A 20,237-nucleotide genomic window follows, 5' to 3' on the forward strand; every position below is an offset into this window, starting at 1 on the left:
GAAAGTTAAAATATACTGACCTTATTTCAAACTGTAAATTCCCAGTGAAATGTGTGCTACCATGAGTTATCGTGGAGATTATTAGTCACTACTTCCACTCACTCCGGTAGGGCTGTAATAAGTCCCACAGACACATGTAGGAATATGTTTCATTGGCAGCTTATCACAAGACTATGACTGCATGGTCCCAGGATGCTGTTTACACACACAAGGCTTGCACTTTGAACCACCCAGACACATATCACTGTTAACACATACCATATGTGTACATATACAGTGAATTCAGTTACGTATATTACGGAGCTCCAGTACTGTTCGGTGTTTGAATGAGGACATGCAAAGTTTGGCTTGACCATCACATAGCATCGGTGGAGGAAGGAAAAAAAACAGGAACATCGGCGCTTTTATGTGAAAGATATACAAGGAAAATCCAATCTGTCAGTGGCAAAAAAGTGGAAAATGAAATTTGGCATACTCAACAAAAAGCAGAGATTTCACATCGGCGTGACGATCAGCAATAGTATTTTTTAGTTTTATTTCTTTTTCAATAAAAATATTTCGGTTCAGCATGATTTGCTAGGTTGGGGTGGGTAACCGGAAGCATAACTATTACTTTGTTTTGCCTTATAGGCATCCATATGTATTTGATTCAAAATCTTCTTCCCGTGTGCATAGGGGATGCCTTAACAGTAGTGTAGTTCAGAATTTGTACTATGTAGATCCTGTATCACTCTGGCTAAACTAGAAACCAGGAAAGATTTGGTTTAAAACCTCAAGCCAAAGATAATAGGAATGACAGTGTTGTAACCAAGTCATTTTTTTCCAAGTCAAGTCAAGTCCCAAGTCAAATTTTAGCAAGTCAAGTCTCAAGTCATTTTTTTCCAACTTAAGTCAAGTCCCAAGTCAAATTTTAGCAAGTCAAGTCTCAAGTCATTTTTTTCCAAGGCAAGTCTTGAGTCAATTTTTCTAAATAATGTACATCAAAACTAAAGTGATACCCGTTTATAATTTCTGCGTTTTGTTCAGTATTTTATTGGTGGTATCTTTCACTCTTCAAAGTGACTGCCCTTAAATGAAATGACATGGCTTGCCTGTCTTAGTATTAGTTTGTTGGTTGAACATGCACAATATTCACAATAGGGTGGTTTCACTAGGCCAAGAGGTTATTTTATGGAGGACGCCTTTCGGGAATGCACAAAGTACAAACAATCACCTGACCATGAAATGTTAACTCAACTCAAATCAGTTTCAAACAAGGCTAATCAGCTTGCACCTGTCCATGGGCATATACCCAATAGCAAATTAAATGTAAACTGAGAAAATTGTGTAAGTTTCAGGCAGTAGTGAAAATCTAGTTACTTTTTTCCCATAAATGACCGCATACCAGGTGTCACAATTGCTTTAGACTGTCATTCACCAAGACACTGACATTCCAGAGAGGTATACAAAAACTTTGTGAAGGACTAGGCCTAAGTGCTTTGTGCATGCTTAGTCTAATTCTAATACTAAACACATTAAAACTATTTCGTTAAAAAAATTCTAGATTTACAACTTCTTAACAGGATGGGTTTTGAGGTGTCTCACAAAATTTGATGTCGTGGACGAGGTCTCAATCACCTTTATGCTACATGTCGTACACACCGCACTTCTTTTTCTTGTCGAAGTTTCAAAATTTTGGAACCCAAAAATCACCACTTTCGGAGTAGACATGGTGTTCAGCCGCCATGTGTTGGGCAAGGAACAAAATTGGTTCCTGCTGTCATCGTTACCTACGTGCGTGCGGGAACCAGTTATATTAATAATGTTTGGTGCGCATGCGCATGATCGCAGTGCGAGAAGAGAAATCATACTATTGGCATCTAACCAATGAATTTTTTTTTTCAAAAAACAAACTTCATACAGCTCACACGCGCCATGCATGATGTATGCATGATATATGCATGATGTGCGGTGGTGCCAGTGGAGGAACGCAACACGATGCCACGCGTGGTTCTTTTAATAGTTTGTATTTTTATTTATTTTAAGAAAAGATTTAATGTCAACAAGTCATTTTTTTCAAGTCGAGTCAAGTCTCGAGTCTTTTGTTTTCAGTCAAGTCTCAAGTCATTTTTCCCCAAGTCAAGTCTAAAAAATAGTGACTCGAGTCTGACTCGAGTCCAAGTCAGTAACTCAAATCAACAACACTGAGGAACGAACACCTGCATTTCAGCATCAAGATATAAGCCCCCAGCCAAACCTGACATTCAGACTTGTATATATCGCACTTGCTGTTCCTACCAATACGTGTCCAAAATATTTTATAAAGCATTGTAGAGCTGTGCAGCTGTACTGGAGGCTAAGAATAAGGGTTTATGGGCAATAGTGTATTTCATTTGGGCTTGTTTGTTGCAATTTGGAGTTTATCAGTATCAGAACTTTATGTGGGCCTGATTATTGGCATGTAGCATTGTTTAAGCAACATTTTTAATGACAAAATTGAACTCCCTAATGTCAAAGCTTTTAAAGCATTGATGACAGTAAACTGCTACAGCCATGGCTCAATGGGAGGATTAGTGCATACCACACATACATTCTATTCATCGTACATTAGTGGTTTCTGTGTTGGCCTGCTGCTGGCTATTGCTCTGTATGCTGTGCAGGCTGCAGTCCAGCAGATTGGGGTGATGAAGTAAGAGTAGTAGGAGTAGGGATTTGGTGGTTGATGGGAGGAAATAAGTAGGAGATTGATTCTTTGATAGGTTTTAGCAGAGCCGGAGATGGATTGGAGGGGGGGGGCAAGTTGGAGAGGGATGGGATAATATGCTGGGGGAGATGTATGGGATGATGCTATGGGGCTGAGCAGATTGGTGGAAGCTGGGTGGAGTAAGAGATGGCTTTAATGATGGTATGGGGGTACCGGTAGAGTAGGAGATGGATGGGATGGTGGGAGGAGTGGGAAATGGATGGGATGCAGGTGGAATAGGAGATGGATAAAATGGGATTGGAGTGAGAGATGGCTTAGGATAATGGTATGGGGTGAAGTAGGAGATTTATGGGATGGGAGGAGGAGTGAGAAGTGGATAGGATGATGGGAGTGGGTGAAGCAGGAGGTGGATGGGATGATGGGATGGAAGCAGAGTAGAAAACAGGATGATCAGATGGGGATAAAGGAAGAGATGGAAGTGGATGATGGGATGAAGGGGCAGAGTAGTAGATGGATGGTATGATAAGGTGGGGATGGAATCCTTAAAATGCCATTTCATTTAAATCCATATTGAAGTCATATGTCAGCCTTCTTCACTTGTTCAGTATGATTTTCTTGTTTAATTTAGCAGTGCTATTTTTAATGGAGCCTTTTTTAAGTAAAGAAATCAAATGGTTGTGTTTGTTAGGGTAGGGTAGGTTGGGATGAGGCGAGGTGGGATGGGATGTGTTTTGTGTTTGTTTTGTTTCTGTTTTTGCTTTTGTTTTTAAAAAAGATATACCATAACAAAATTTCTTCTCCCTTGCCTCTAAGATGTTTTATTTGTTCTCTCAACCGGGCACCTTGGTCCTACTTAATCATTCAGTCAACTATACAATGTCACTGTGAGTTAACCACTTGCCACCGGGGTTTCCGGCACTGGACACGTATGCTTTATACACGTGGCCAGGGTCTTCGAAATCGGACAAAGGGAACTGGGCCTTGTAACAAAAGACCAGACTCCTGGGCATTACCAACATTTTTTTACTTTCAATAGTGGAGATAGATTTTGTCTGTCTGACTGTCTGACCTGGCAGCTAGTGGTTAAACCATGATCAGTGCACACTGTGTAAATAAGTAGATGTATGTGCCACTGCTGTTTTTGATACAATTAACTGTTATCTTGACTTGATATAAGTATATATTAATCTGCCTATATATACTTGGTTCTTTTATTATTACAAACAGCAACATTAAGTTTAAGTTTGTCAAACCAAAGTCTTTCTCCCATAAGGTTAAACAATTACTTGCCTTAAGGGCTCGTTTTTGTGTAAGTTTAATCAACTGAAAATATTGTAGTTTTACTTTTGTTTTGCATCCAACAAAGTAAAGAAACAATGTTTCCAAGGTATTGCCAATGGGAACCAGTGTAACCACACAAGGGAAGATCCAGGAGAGTTGAGCCACTCCCTAAAATTATTGCAATAGAGTGGTGAAGCCCAAATGCCCTGTGTTGGTAGTGTGTTACATAACTTTCCTTTTAGTTAAAGCAGGCAGGTGCAAAGCAGCTCCATACAAAGTGTACAAAAAAGCTAACCTTTCTATTACTTACATACAAGCAATAACCTTCATAGTAATGTTTGCAATATGTAACCTATTACAATTTCTTTATGGTGATTTTGATTGAATTTGATCCAACTGCTGTAATGGCAATTAGGTCACATGTCCAAATGGCCGACCTAAGGAAGTTTAGCCACTGATCATAAGGAGGGTTGATCAGTTAAATTGATCAGTCAGATCAATTAATTTGATGATTGCTTATGATTTATTTTTCTAGACCCCCTGTCGCTTGGAATTTAAACATTATAAGTATTCTTTTTTACTAAAACGTATGATTACATCTAAACATCATCTGAACGTCAATCTTTGGAATAAGTATTCTGATCACCTGATTCCATAAACACGCGATTAATAATTTCTCAGAGAAGCAATTTTGAAGGTATCTATGTGATCTGTAATATTGTAATTTGTGCATGCTGGTATCCCTATTACCCATGTTTTAACCAGCCACTGACTTGTCAAAGATGTTCAGGATAAGAAACACCCATTCCATAGGGCCTACTGTCTGCAAATGTCATTCGAAAAATGTTGACCCTTGATCCACGCATGACTTTCACACCTACAGTTTGCTCTAGGCCATTAACAAGCTAAGCATGGCTTCGGCTTCTTATTTTCACCGTGGTAAAACTCTCCTTTGGGATACACTCAACTCTACCCACCTTGGAGGAGACTTGTGCAACATACTTGACAACTTTTTTGAGTGAAATACTGATGCAATATGCAACATCTGGAGAAACATGCCCTAACCATATACTAACATAATAGATGTACTTTAACCACTTGCCGTTGGGAACTCCAGTTTTGGGCACCGTGTGTTTATATGCTTCCCAAAATCGGACAAAGGGAACTGGGCCTGGTAACAAAGGACCATACTCGGAACAGAAGACCAGGCTGCTGGGCATTACAGACATTTTTCCACTCTCAATAGAATCCAGCCTTATTTTGAAACAGTATACCACAATTTTGGGCATTTAGTGCTAGCAGACTACCACTGGGGCAAAAGCACTGCACCACTGCATCGATGAGCCACACACCACAGCTGCATGCCAATCTGGCCCCTATTGAAAAGAGGTCAGCAGCGCACTGTGCCAGGTTCGTGAACAAAAGAACCTGGCATAACACCGACAATCTGGGCTCTTTTTATAAGGCTTTAGGTCTGACTGAAATACTCCGGCGTCAATAGATTTTGTCTGTCAGGCTATAGTGGCCACCAGACAGTTATTCCTGTGGGTGTTAAGGTCCATTAAATGAAATAATTTTTCAAAACTGAAAATCTTGAAAAATTCCTGATTATGTGCACTGCATCTTTCAAACTACCTGGTAGCAAGTGGTTAATATGAATGGACATGTTTCCTCCTGACTCGCAAACATAAAATGTCTGGCCAAAATTTTAAAAATGGCTCACTTTTCCTGGGTCTCCCCAACATGTGGCATACAATTTTTAAGTGATATGACTCAAGTAAAACTATGTTTTCATTTCACCGTTTTACCCTAAAGGTGAAACATGGAGGGAATTGAACATCCATGTGACGAAATGCAGGAATTTTGTTTTTTCTTTTTACTTTATTTTGGTGTGTGAGGGTTTCCCAAAAATTTGCATACAAAACATTTTGTGGGGTATACCATTATACATTTGCATGGGCTGGAGTTCAGAACAGTTATGTCCATTTCTGACTGAATAATCGCTATACCAAATGACCACTATACCAAACATTTTGTGTGGACACTGTCATGTTCATTATAGCAGTTGGTCAATGTTGGCCGGATGGTTACTCCACTGAGAGCACCATAAGTTCCCCAGTGTCCTGCCTTCCCAGCCCCACAACAAAACCAGACCACTTCGCAATGCTCTGCAAAGAGGAAACAACACTCCACTTTTTTGTCTTCAAATTCTGGCATTACTGAAGAGGCTCTGAAGTGTTGTGCTTCAAATAAAGCCTGAGCAATAGATAACCCGTGAACTCAGCAATGAGCATGTCAGAGCCTGCACCTGACAGATGGTTGTTGTCCCAATTTAAGTATTTGTGTCCGAAGGTATCAAAACTACGGTTAATGAATAACATGTTTGAGAGCCGCAGCACTTTATAGCGAACTTGTTCAACAATTTGCAGAGATTATCCATGGCTACCTCTATTGTTTGTAGCCAGAGTAGAATAACTTGTTTACAATTACAGACCATAAAAGATGCATATGTGGCAATATGCCAATTGAAGATACAAATGCTGTCTCTATCACTTGCTGGCTTTACAGAGCAAGCAATTTTTTTCAATTCTTTAGACCCTAAGTGAATTATTATCATGTCTTGAGGAGAATTGAATTATATAGTCTCGCTTGAGAAGTCCTGGAGAGTCGTTATACCTTTCTGACTCATGTGACCACTGTTCGGGATGATGCTAGGTTTTGTTTTCCATGGAACAGACTCTCTTGATCCTTTGCTCTCCAAACAAGGATTAGCGTGTGCTTGGCTGAGGGTGCATGAACCCTGAATCTCCTAGTCTGAAATCAAGCAAACGAGTCTTTAATGTGTCTTGTTTTTGGTATTAATGTATATTACTTTGAAAGGGATATTGATGCATGCTGGCACTAGCTTGTGCACTAAACATTGATGTTTGTACAGCTTGATTTGTGGTTGTTGATAATGGATTTAACTGACATGTTATCTGTTTGTGTTATGGATGAGAAAAGGGTTCCCTTTCATATCTCTACCCTACACTCCACTGCTGCAGTGATAGGCAGTATTTCTTTCCAGGTGTGAGAATAATCTCCTCTCACATTAGTTGGACATTTGCCATTGAACTAACAGCCCTGATAATAGGCGCTGTATCCTATTTCTCTACTTGCATCCTGCTACATCCAATGGCTGTCCTTTGCTGAAGATTGAGACCCCATTATGCTCTGTGAGGAACGACTGTCACATTGACAGGTCAAGGATGACTCCTTCACTAAGTGGTATTTGTTGAATAACATCTGATTTACTTTTTGTTATATCCATGAGGTAGTGAAGAAAAACCCTGCCTGGTCTTAAGTGCCCCATACAGAAACTTCAGGAGCTCCAACAGTGACTGTATTTCTTTAAGGGTTAGTGAACATCTTCCTAATACCTTGCTTACTTTTTGCTGAGTCTGGGCAATTTGGTCTGCTGCAACCCAAGCTAGATCAAAAAAATGTAGGTTTAATTGTTGGACCTTTGCATTTTTCTTCTGCTCGAGAACTCCAAGGAAGTTGCACACTGCTTTAAATTTTCTTATGAGTGAGAGGCATGAAGTTGGGCTTGCACCCCATGGAGCCCTGATTCGATGAAAATCATCCATGTAATGAATTATTCGAATCTGAAATCTTTCACTTTTCACAATACTGACTATTGAGACGTGACCAAAAACCGCAATGGTGGTGGTGTGCTGTTTGCATAAGTCCAGTCCCATGCCATCCAGAAGAACCGAAGTTGCTATGTTGACGTTGGTGTTAGCTGTACTCAAGCCATGGTCCTGGTGGACCCAGTCTGGTTTGGGCCATCTGATGGTTCTTGTGTGGTTGGTGCTAAATGATAGACAATACCTGGTGCTGTAGTCCTCAGTGGAAGAGCCAGGAGAGTTGGTGGTTCCACCTGGGGTCACTGTTCATTGACCACATACTGCCCACTTCTGGCCATTTCAGCAGTTGGCCGAGTTATTTGTGAGGTTTGTAACGTCGGAGTGTTCACTGTGTTTTTATGTCTTCCATACCAGTTCCAGGAGGGTTTGGTTGTCATTTCTCTCTCTTTTCTTGGTCAACCTCTCTTTGCCATCCGCTCAAAACTTTGGTTTTGTGTCTTCCTTTTTCCTATTTAAAAGTTTCTGGTGTAAATTTATTATATCCAACAGTGACCGTAGTCACTAAGACTTGGTTACTTGACTTGTATTTTCATAAAAAGAACAAAACTCTCAAGAAGCATTTCTGTGGGCCCAGATCTATGGTCAGCACCAAATGATAACCCTGTAGGCCATCACTTCAACCTTCCTAACCATTCTATGTCTGACAAGATCTTACAAGGCATAGATTCTCTTTGCTTCAACAGGGAGAAGCATTGGATCAAACCCCTCCGCACCATACAACCCCATGGCCTGGTCATCCAAGAGGGAAACCACTAATTAACACTCCTTTGAATTTCTGGAGCAAGTAACACAATGTTGTTTACTTTCCTAATTTTTTTTGCTTATCATGGACAAGAAACCAGGTCACACCTGATCCCACACAAGTGCCCTGACACCTCGCAGTTCAAAAATTAATGCATTTCTAGATAGGCACATAGTTTGCCACCTCCAATTAAATACATTTAATTAAATACATATTTTATCCTTCTGCAATTTATCCAATCCAAATAAAAAGAAAAATTCATTTAAAGCCCTTTTCATATAATGCAAAAAAATCACAAGACGAGAGACAACATCCCAGAGCAGGGATTGTGTACTTTACAGTTACTTTTTGCATCCTTTCACAGTTGCACATTTTCTAGTATTCCATGAGACGCGAACACTTATTCCACGGTTTGCTGGTAGACTCTACATTGCCTGGAAGTATATATGCAATACCTGTATGATGCTCCCCAGCATTCCACCACCACAGGCCACAGGTTCCTGCTGAATAAAAGTGTAGGACATTTTGTTTGCCTTTGTTTTCAGCCTTATAAAATACATTCTCAAACTCCGGGCAAACAGCAGCGCAGACGGTCCTATCGTTGCATACATTGTTGGTTCCGTAGAAGACCAAAGCCTTTACGTGCATAACGCTGGATACCAGGGATGTCCTCGGGAAATGTGGGCAAAACAAAAACATAACACAAGGATTCTTTTGCTCGAACCTGTTGTTTTATTTAGGTTATCCTTCAATGTTTTACAAAAGTCATGAGTTTCCAATTTCATCAGGACACACTTGGTAAAATCTGCACAGTTTGTGCAAACAGAATTAAAATCACTCTACGTGGATCAAGCAGCAAAATGGCAGATGTTTTGTATGTGATTTTCACAAGAAACAGACTGCTAGAGGACCGCAGAGTAAACCCAAGCGTGGAAGACCACAAGCAGCACAAGCAGCTGGCCTTTCTTTGCCCCTTCCCTTTTCACTATCTGAGGAGAACATTTTTCAGCACTTAACTCTGAAATCATGCACCATTGAATATCCGTCAGAATTTGACATAATTGGCCATGAATGGGAGCAGTCATTTTTCACATGTGGCATCTGTCTCCGCATCATTAGACAGCCGTGTGTGCAAACATCATGCCAGCACAATTACTGTGCAAAATGTCTGACACTCTGTTCAGGCATGCAGGCAATGAGGTAATAAATTGTCCCATTTGCAATCATCAAACCAGATTCCATGATTTAACTGAAAGTCCCAGGTCCTAAAGTTCCAGCTGGCAAATCTGAATGTAATCTGTACCAGGTGCAGCAGTATTGGAAAAATTGAACAGTTACAGAGCCATGATTGTCAGAAGTGAAGTGGCTCCACCCAACCGATTGCATGTAAGCCCTACAAAAGAGCAATTTGCATGTCTGGATGAAACAAGTGCAGCGTGCTTACTCAAACAGCTGGCTGAACTACATGAAGCTGGAAAGCCAATTCCTAGTGAAATCGAAGAAGCCACAGACAAGTGGATGTGGCACAAGCTAAATAACACCCACCCAGGGAAGGCCACACCAATACGAACTAGAGGCAGAGTAAGTAAAGGCAACACATTTAAGTTGCCCGTGTGCATCATAAGTAGGAGCATATCATGTTTGTTTTTCAAATCTTGGTGTTTGTGGCCAATGGTCCATCTAAATACTGTATATCTAAGTTGATTTACATAAAATTCTCCCAACAAATTAATGTTATTTTTAGCAAACCCTGCAGGTTATGGTTAACATGTCATGTAAGTGACACCCCAGACTACATTATATTCTACATGATGTACATGTAATGGCTAGGGAGATGAAGGAAATATTTACATGTGGGATCCACAAATTTGATGGTAAAGTATAATAATTTTATGTGTACATGTAATTATGATGCTTTTTGTTTTCCAGCCTGCTCACATTCAAAGAGTTACTGTGCCATCGAAGTTAAGTTACAACATCACAGCTGCATGTAAGCAACAGCGAACTGCCACAATATCAGAATTCAGACTTGTTATCAGCAAAGGGGTTGTTGAAATCAGCATGCTGATGAAATGTGCTGCCTGCCAAGCAACACAGGCGAGAACTGAACCGTGACAGCAGATGATGCACTAGCCATGATGAAAGATTGCCATGTGGGGTGGAACCAAATGAGAGAATTCAGAAGGTAAACCTACATGTAGATATTGTCACTTGATTCATTTCACAGTGCATGCGTTATGAGGAAAAAGGAGAAAATGCCGAAGTTTGTGATCGTGCCACAAATATTTGCTGCATGCTTTTCACATTCCTCCTTAACATTAAATAGATTTTTTTTCAAGAGTAAAAAATATAAGACTTCCTTAAAATAATGCACATTTCTAATGTCATTATTGCTCATTCAAACCGGCTGCTATAAATGTATTTCAAAATTTACATTTTGCTTTAAAAACAAGTTTCATGAAAGTTTGGTAGTTTTGTACTTCATATACAACAGAAAGATATTTCATGTTTTCCAGTGTAAAAAATACACGACTGCCTTCAAATATTGCACATTTCTCAAGTCACTATTGCATGTTCAAACAAGCTCCAGTACATATATTTAAAAATGAACATATATTTCAAGAAAGAAGTAACATGGAAATGTTGTACATTATATGCAACAGACAGAGATATTTGTTTTTACAGCTACATGAAGAGCACCAGCAACACTGCAATCTGATCTGAGCGGCAAATGAGAAAACAAGAAGACAGGCTGTTAACCACCCCATGCAGGGGATTCCAGATCCGGACACGTATGCTTTATATGCGTGGCCTGGGTGTCCGAACTTGGACAAAGGGAACAGGGCCTTGTAACAAAAGACTGTACTCGGAACAAAAGGCCAGGCTGCTGGGCATTACCGACATTTTTTCACTCTCAAAAGTAGAGATAATCCAGCCTTGTTTTGAAACAGTATACCATGGTTTGGGGCATTTAGAGTGAGCGGATTACCACCAGGGACAAAAGCGCTCCAACACTGCAGCGATGAGTCACACAGCGCTGCTAGTCTATCGTGAACAAAAGAAAGTTGTATAACACCGCACAATCTGGGCTCTTTTTACAAGGCTGCAGGCCTGGCTGAAATACTCAGGCGTCAATAGATTTTGTCTGTCAGCCTAGAGTGGACACCAGACAGTCCTTCACATGTTTGTAAGTGTCCAGTAAATGAAGATAGGAATTTTTAAAGAATTTGAAAACAGAAAAAAATGAGAAATATATAATGGCCCAGCATCATCAACATTGATAACTGCCCCGGCAGGAAGTGGTTAAAGGATAATCTTTGTGGAGAGACTGTCCAATTGTTTTTTTCCCAGTACAGCTGCAGCAGCCATTGATGGCATTGAGACCAGATCTTTTCCTTTTGTTTATGTGAAGGATCTGGCCTTCATGATAACGGACTACGTGGATCGGCTCGACAGGTAAATTGTGTGTACAGCTGTGGCCAGGTTAATTAATTTACATTGATTTAGGTATCACCCAGCATGCAGGACACTTCTTTGATGAGTTAGTTATTCATGACTTTCCACAACCGGTTCAAATGTTTTACTTTTATTTCCAGGCAGAATTGCTCACATGGCATGATGGCTTAATCCCTGAGAATGAGGTGTGGGTGAAGATCGGAGGCAATGAAGGCGGAAATTCATTTAAAATGAATTTTCAAAATTGCCAATGTTCTTCACCCAAACTCCCTTGTCAACAAAGTGGTATTCCTCTGCTTAGAAGGAGTAGAGTCTCTGGCCAATCTGCAACGCTATGGGAAATTGCAGATCTTTCAACTCTCACGTGTCGGTGAGGATCTTGTTGCTGTTGCTTTACTATTAATTCAGTCTCCGTGGAGACTTCACTTCAAAGGAACCTCTGTATTTTTAACCCTTACATTCCAAAATTCTTTAATCAATGAAGGGTGAGGGTTGTTAGGTTTCCTTAAATAAGCTTGTTAGTAGAAATACTTGGTTCTTAATGATACACCGATTGTGACAAGTATTCTCAATTGTTTCTTCCAGAGGACGCATATTGAGGTTATTTTGAATTATGGAACAGGTTCCTTGGATTGTGCTGTCAGCTTTCAAGGTCTATAGACAGGCTTATCATGGGAAGGCCTTTGTTGGCAACCACGTTCAAAAGTGCTGCAAGGTAACAAGGGCTTAAAATTGTGTAGAATGCACATGGATAGTATAATTTGTCACAAAAAATTACTGCTTGCAATAAACAACAGAAAAGAACATTGTACACACTATTTGAGCACTCTTCAAGGATGGCACTTTGCTTTTATGTAAACTTTGATATGATTTCTAAAATCAACTTTTTCTGACACTTAGCTTGAAGTTATAGAAGCCTTAGCATCAGTTTCAAGAGGAAAGGTTGAGGAGTACCTGAAAGACGTGGAGAACATTCCAATTGCAGCACAGATGCACCTTCTTTGTCAGGCAGCAACCTGTAATAGCAATTTCAAGAACATCTTTCTGAAATTTGCTGATGTACATCATGCTATCAGCAAAGCAGAACAAATTGAAGAAGAGTACATTACTCGATCAGGTTTGTATCCCTCAGAACTGTTTCAGTTTTCCATGTTACCCCCACATAAATGTATATCTTATCAAAATATTTTACCCTCTATTCCAGACATCTCCATCAAAGAATTCATGCACACTTATCGGCAAATGTTCCCGGATGAAACACCGAAACTTCACTTACGTCAGGACCTTGCTATTGAACAGCTGCAGAGATGCAAGGTTGGCTTCGGTTTTCTTGAATGAATGGGGTGGCAAACTCATCCACACAGAGCTTAATCAAACAAGCCAAGCCCTCCATGGTATGCGAGATGACCTGCAGAGGCTGAAGACAATCATGAAGCATCACCATTTAAGTACAACACCAGAAGTCAGAGCAAGAGTTAGCAAGCCTCTCCCTAAAAGTGATTGTTTGAGGAGTTATACATACATGGACAACTTCACATGTATAGCAGTGTGACCTCTCAAATGATATTTAAAAAGTCAGTTCCCACTTCAAGAAGCGATTAAGTGAATAAGTTGCAAATCACTCCTACTGTGCCAGGCGTGTTCTTATTTCTCCATTGTCAAGTCCACAATTGGAAAGTTAGAGAACTAAAAACTTCACAAGTGCCAAAAAATTGTGTAGACCTGATTACATTTCTGTTTCCATAATTGCACATTTCTGTGTACACTACCATCTTGTCATGTTTATTAACAGAAATTAAAAAAAATCACCTGACCCAAGATAGGTGTTGCTACTGTAGGCAAAGATTATTTCAAAAAAATACACATGAACGTAACATCTACAGCGCCTAGCATGTAAATAAATCCTTTTCCCCAAAGTTTTTGGGAAAAATAAAATTGAAGGCGTACTGTTAACATATTTATGTCGCTGGAAAGGTTAAACGCTAAAATGCCTTTTAATTTGACTTTTAAGCTATCCCAACAGTTTAGCTGTATGTAACTGTTGTCGAGTGATACCTTTTAGTACTGTTTCATGAAGTGTAGGCCTAACTGTCAGGCCCAGAACAAGAAGACCCCTCAGAAGTAACTTCAAAATGCTCGTTGGGAAGTGCATTTTCCCCTTATACACATATATAATTTATCAATCTCAGTCATTGAGAGTGTTAAAATTTAGGCTCAGTTATGTCAGTATGTATGGCAAGGTAGGTCATGTAGGTTACACCATGACGTAGGACGGGATTATTTTTCTGCCCTTAAGTTTTCTTTCTGTAGTCATAGTCAAGAATGAAATTTCATACGGTCCCGGTGCCTTAAGCTAACGCCTAAAATAAGATAATACGATTGCAAACTCTGAAAAAGTGCAGTTATCGCCTGAAAAGTCTCACCCTAGGCATGACCGTAGATTAGCTGGATCAACCATATCAACAACGTGTGTGTAATAAAGTTGGGTTTAGGTTGACTAGAAATGAGACACAAAGGGGTGAACTCACCGTTTGGGGTTCGCCATGCGGGCCGCCATGTTTGCCACTGGCTAGTTGTGATTCAGGTTCAGGCTAATGTGATAAAAGTCGACAAACTTATTGTATCTTCAAAAACTTGTCGGTGCTGATTGCCTTATGTGTCGGTCACATACATGTACATGTAGTGACCTTGTTTCTAAATGCATTTAAGGAATATTTAATTCCATGCTTGCTGAAATGTCTTCTCTTCACAACACAGCAAATAAGCCAAATCAGAACGCTGATCAGCTCAAGGAAAAATGAAAACAATGAATAACGGATACAAGAATACGTGCAGAGTCAGCACTATAAGTTCTATTTTTTCTTCACAAAAAGGTCCAGTTTCTGCATGATTTTTGAGGTTTGGCCAAAAATACGACTACCGTAATTTTCAGAATATAAGCCACGGCTAATACATTGATTCTCACTAGGAAAAATTTCTCTGTGGCTCACTGAAATATGTCTCTGCGGCTTATGCATCAGGCGGCTTATATGACAAACTTTGTAGGACAAAATCAGTCACAAAAATTGCAGCCAGGCCACATATACTACGTGCAGGTGGCGCAGTCATGTTTTTGTTGGTTGCTGTTTACATCTGAAAATTCGAAATACAGAGAATAAATGGAAATTTTAGTTGTCTGGATTTCAAGTTATTAACTGAATTTCCCAAGTCATGGAGTCACAAAACACATGTATGAAATGTGTACATAGGCCTAATCTTAAACTTTGTTTGCTCTGCTGTGGCAACTGTTTTTAGTGACTATTTTCCCACTTTTTATTCAATTTCATGGTGTACTTTTTACAGACAAATAACCGTTTTACTAAGATTTTGTTATTGTGACCTAAAGATTTCTTTCTACCGTAAAAAAAAATCAACCGCTTCAATGGTAGACCTTTATGTTATCTTTTGTCTTGTCACCAATCATGTTCACTGTGACGTGCCACAGAATTTGGTGTTGTTTTTTTCATTTGGGTTTCCTGATTTCAACACTTTCTGTGGTCACATGGTTATCAGAAAGAGTCAGCGATTGGATTGTCCATGAATTTGTCTGCGGTACCATTCAGGCTAGCCTGAAAGGTATCGAGACATTTCGTACCCGTGACAACTTGTACTAGTATGAATCATAAACAAGGGGAGTAAGGCCTTTTCACCATTTGCAAATCGGTGGTCCTGCACTAGTCAAGTTTCAGAAATTTGTGTCAATCGCAAACAAGACAAGAAAAGCCCTTTTCACTGCTGGTTAATAAGAGTTTTTTTTTTTCCTTTTTTTTTTTTTTTTTTAGAAATTAGTGGCAATCACGAACAAGCCTAGTAAAGCCCTTTACAGTGCCTGCTAACAGTGGTTCTAAAGATGCTGCACCATTTTTCATTCCAACCTGTTCCACACCACGCACTGCAATTTCTGAAGCATATGCCTTCCTTGCAGGCTCATGTTACCACTCAACAATTTCAATAAGGCTAAGGTATTTCAAGTGCTAACTGAAGAAAAACCGATGACACACAAAACAGATGGCTGCATTATCAGCAATCGAAAACTACATTGGATATGTTATACGATAATTCTGACGTGATGTCGCCACAAGCTACATGTATAATAAAAATGTATTTTTCTTGTGGGTTACGAGTTGTCCCACATATGAATTGTCCTGGGTACAACATGTCCCAGGTATGAGTTCTTCTGGGTTCGAGTTGTTCTGGGCACAAATTGTCACGGGTACAAGATGTTCAGGGTGCGAGTTGTCCCTGGTATGAGATGTCCAACATTCACCTAAAAACTGGGTTTGCGTGATCGCCGTAGTGCGTACAGTGTGTGTGTGCCATGTGCATTCAGCATGCATGCAACGCAAGCAGTTTCATACTGATGACTCAAACTGAAGTCTTGTGTTGGATTTGTAGCTATTTTAGCCTTTGTTTTTCTTAAAATTGTTTTTTTTTAGCTGAAACAGCTTTTGTTCTTGTAAATGATTTTTCCTTTTTCGTTTTTTGGTTTTTTTGGTTTTTTTTTTTAATTTTTGCGAAAAAGCCTTTCTGTTCGTCAGGATTTTGGGGGGGTTGTTCTTTTTGAGTCAAAAGCCCATAGACTTGGCACACGTTTTTCTTTGCAGCACTTTTGCCATTAATCTTTGTCGCTCAGCATTTAAAGTTGGCATAGGCATAGTCATTATTGCATAGATGTATGTTGAAGAGTGACGTCATGATGACGTCATGTAGGTCATATGACGTCATCACAAAGTCCATTATTTCAGAGCCCTACATCTACAAAACAGTATGTCCAATTTGGTTGGAACTTGTTGTGTTATTAGACCGGGATGTGTTCTAGATGAAATTTGAGATGACATCACTGTGACATCATCTTGCAATTTAATATATAATTTTAAACTTTTGAATATATTTTCAAATTTTGCAATATGTCACTAACGCAATGTGATATATTAATTTTTTTGTGTATTAGGTTTGTTGAGCAATGCGTAAATGTACAAAATTTGGAAAAATGAAGGTTTTTTTGAAACCTGCATAAAAGGAAGGTTCAGTTGTCATGAAAATTGGTAGGTAAGTAGATAACAGTACCAGTACACAAAATCATGTCATTTTTTAATTATTTTTTAAACTTGCACTGACACCTCACTACAGACACTCTGCCAAATTTGTGTATGTTGATTTCTTCACCACTTTCACACTTCGTTTTTCATTACCTTCCATCTTTTTGAAAATCCTTGACAAGAATAGACACACAATCAGTGCATTTTTCAAAGAGTGTTTGCCGTTGTATTCATCTACTTACTTGTTACATGGGAAGATGTGCAATCCATCATTACAATTTTCTTCGATCTGACGAGATTTCAATAGTGTGATATCATCTTCAGATAACTTTTCTTTCTTACTTTTCACTCGCAACCCATTCAGTAATTCAGCAAACTCTACGTCATCTTTTTGTCGGATGATTTCAATCAGGTCTACTTTCTTAAAAACGTCGTTCCACAGATCACCAGAGATCACTCATTGATACAAAGCTTTTCCTTTCACTGGAGGTAACTGATAAAAATCCCCAACAGCTAAAATACTGATGTTACCAAAGCATTGTAACTGCGTGATTGTTTTATCTGTTGCAAACGTCCATGTATATAACACAGAATCTTGTGATCAACCATTGATATTTCCTCTATTATCAAAATTTGAAGATCTTGCAACACATTCCTTAGTGTATTCAATTTCTCTTTACCAAGTGGTTGATATGGTAATCTACAAGTAGCATCAGTAGAAATTGAATGAGCACTGTGAATTGTACTACCATTGACATTAAATGCAGCAACTCCTGTCAACTATCAACACTGATACATTGTCTGGATCATGAATCATTCTAGCAAAAAGTCTTTTTGCTTCATAATAAACTGACTTTATCAAGTGACTTTTACCAGTTCCAGCTCCACCTTTCACAAACACATGAAACGGTTCAGGATTTTTACCATTAATGCTCTCTAAGCTCCGGTTATGAATCTTATTAAAAACCTGTCTCTGCATTATGTTCAATGATCTCAACATATTTGTTGCTTAGATACTTCCCCCTGGATGTTTTTCAATATTACATACTTTGTCAACCATTTCATCACATTTCAAATCAGTGATATCAAATTCATTCCTTTCTTCCACAACTTGATCCCATTCTGCTTTACACTGAAATCTCTCTTGCTCAGAAATAGGACAAATCAAAATCATGCATCTTGTTGAAGACCAAATTTTTTGACATACTGTTCTGCTGCTTGAAGGGAATCAGCATTGGCTTCATACATGGAACGATTACTTTCAACAATGCAGATTTCATTTCACCATTAAGGCTTACAGCCCCATTTTCAGTCAAGGTTATCTTATTCCAAAGATATTCAAGAGGTGTTGAATTTTTGCCTCGTGCAAAAACTGAACTGAAAGTCTAATAATAAAGCTTCTGCAATCTGTTGTCAGTTAAATTTGTCTGTATTGTGTGCGTATATTTTCAAAAGAGTGTAGTTGGCCCTCAACAATCGAATTCAACATTGTGTATTAATTGTGTCAAAGGGAAGTGTTATCAATGAAAATTGACCTCACATGATGATGACGTCATCAGATGATCATGTCATGTGACATTAAAGGTGCACTCTTCCAAGCGCTATACATGTATTTCTCGAAGTGTATGTCTGATTGGGTTGAAAGCTGGCAACTTGACCCATAGGTGTAAGAGCGGTAGTGTTAAGAGCCGTATGCATTGTACTGGTAAAGCGTGTAACGGAGGCCCGCTATTTGGTGGGAATCTGGCAAAATTACAAACATACATGTATGGCTGGAAAAGTGTGTGAGCGTATTGTCACGCTCTACTGTAGCACGGAGGGTAGTAGTCCAACAGAAATTTTGAACTGTGGACTTTTTAACTGCGAAATGTTCAATTCCTGCCCCTTCCAACTTCTTGTTTGTTAAACCAAGAGTTTCCCGGAACAGCTCAGTGTTTGTATTGTTCATTTTGAAGTGATTGGTTTTTTTGGTCAGCATCACAAAAATCTCCAGGTAAGTGGATGTAGTGTTGTTGACAGTTACAGAGGTATTTCTTTGTATAAATGCCTATTCTTTTGGTAAGAAATTTTGTCGGCCTACAATATGAAAAAAAATCTTTCAACTTAACTTTAAACCTTGAGTTACCAACATTTTATTGTGCGTCTCTGACCAAATAACTTTTGCTGGCCACTGGAAAAAAGGCAAGAGTTGATGCATGGCCCATGCAGGACTATCGACCACCATCCAGCCCACAAAAGTATTAAATTTGATGACTTAAAATTCACCTTTTATGGTGGCACGTTTGTATTTTGCTTACTTTTATTAGGATTGCAGTTGTAGTGCAACCATTGACGTACTGTACATGTATTAACACTTCGGTACGCAGCATGATGACCTTCATTGTTGGATCGTCAGTGCTGCAATTTGGCTTATAGTTATACACCGGTATGGCTTATACGCTGACTTTAAATCATAATTTGCGGATTTTTTGGTGCTGCAGCTTATACACCAGGTGGCTTATATTTCGAACATTACAGTATTTATGTTCTTGGCCTGAAATCCATGATGAGTACATTCCACAGCTTTGCAACAAATTTGTCATGTAAAGCTTATACATGGTACAAGGTTACATAACATTCTGTGCAATTTGATATGAGTGTTGCATCATGCACATGTTCACTCAGGATTGTGTAGATCAGGTACAGTGTACATCTTTTGGGCCTCATACAGTGCTTTTCTAATAGTATCATAAAGTGTATTAACCCCTTCACGTCGGGATATTTTTACGGCAACCCACCTGGCTGCCGGGTTTATTTTCCGAATTTTGCTAACGGCAACCGCAGACGGCTACATTGGCCACCACACACTGTACACAGCCTGGCTTTGTGTAGTCATGAAGCCTGCTGGGGTATTTGGATCCCATTCAACAAAATACCAGGTAACCAGCACTTGCCTTGCCCACGGGACAACACCAACTACCCAAGGACGCTCGGTCACAGAGGAGAGTACAGCTCCCGCTAAGTTCACACAGTCTATGCTTGCTTTTAGTAGGCACCGTGGCTCGTGTACCTGCTTCCCAGTAGTCCATGCATGCCCAGCATCAATGCCCAGCCCCAACTCGAACATTGAGTGCACTTCACAAGTTTTTATTTCAGCTAATACCCAGTGAAGATTTCCCGTAAAATTCCCCTAATGTTTTTATTTTGCGCAAAGTTTGCTCATAATTTTCTTGAACATTTCTAAGTTGTTTTTTTTTTTTGCAAGTTCTATTCAAATCCCCTTTCCTTATGTAATGATATATATAAATAGCCCCTTCTAAGTTTGAACC

The 20,237-nt window shown here is 39.4% G+C and overlaps 1 protein-coding gene across 4 annotated transcripts in view; it reads left to right on the forward strand.

The window, feature by feature from the left end:
- The window catches only part of wdr60 (WD repeat domain 60), a 270,009-nt gene that overhangs the window by 163,973 nt on the left and 85,799 nt on the right, over positions 1-20,237 (forward strand). The window lies entirely within an intron of this gene.

The sequence above is a fragment of the Acanthaster planci genome, linkage group LG08, assembly GCF_054643075.1.
Source record: "Acanthaster planci isolate LZ-2023a linkage group LG08, COTS_SCS, whole genome shotgun sequence".
NCBI classification, from domain to species: Eukaryota; Metazoa; Echinodermata; class Asteroidea; order Valvatida; family Acanthasteridae; genus Acanthaster; species Acanthaster planci.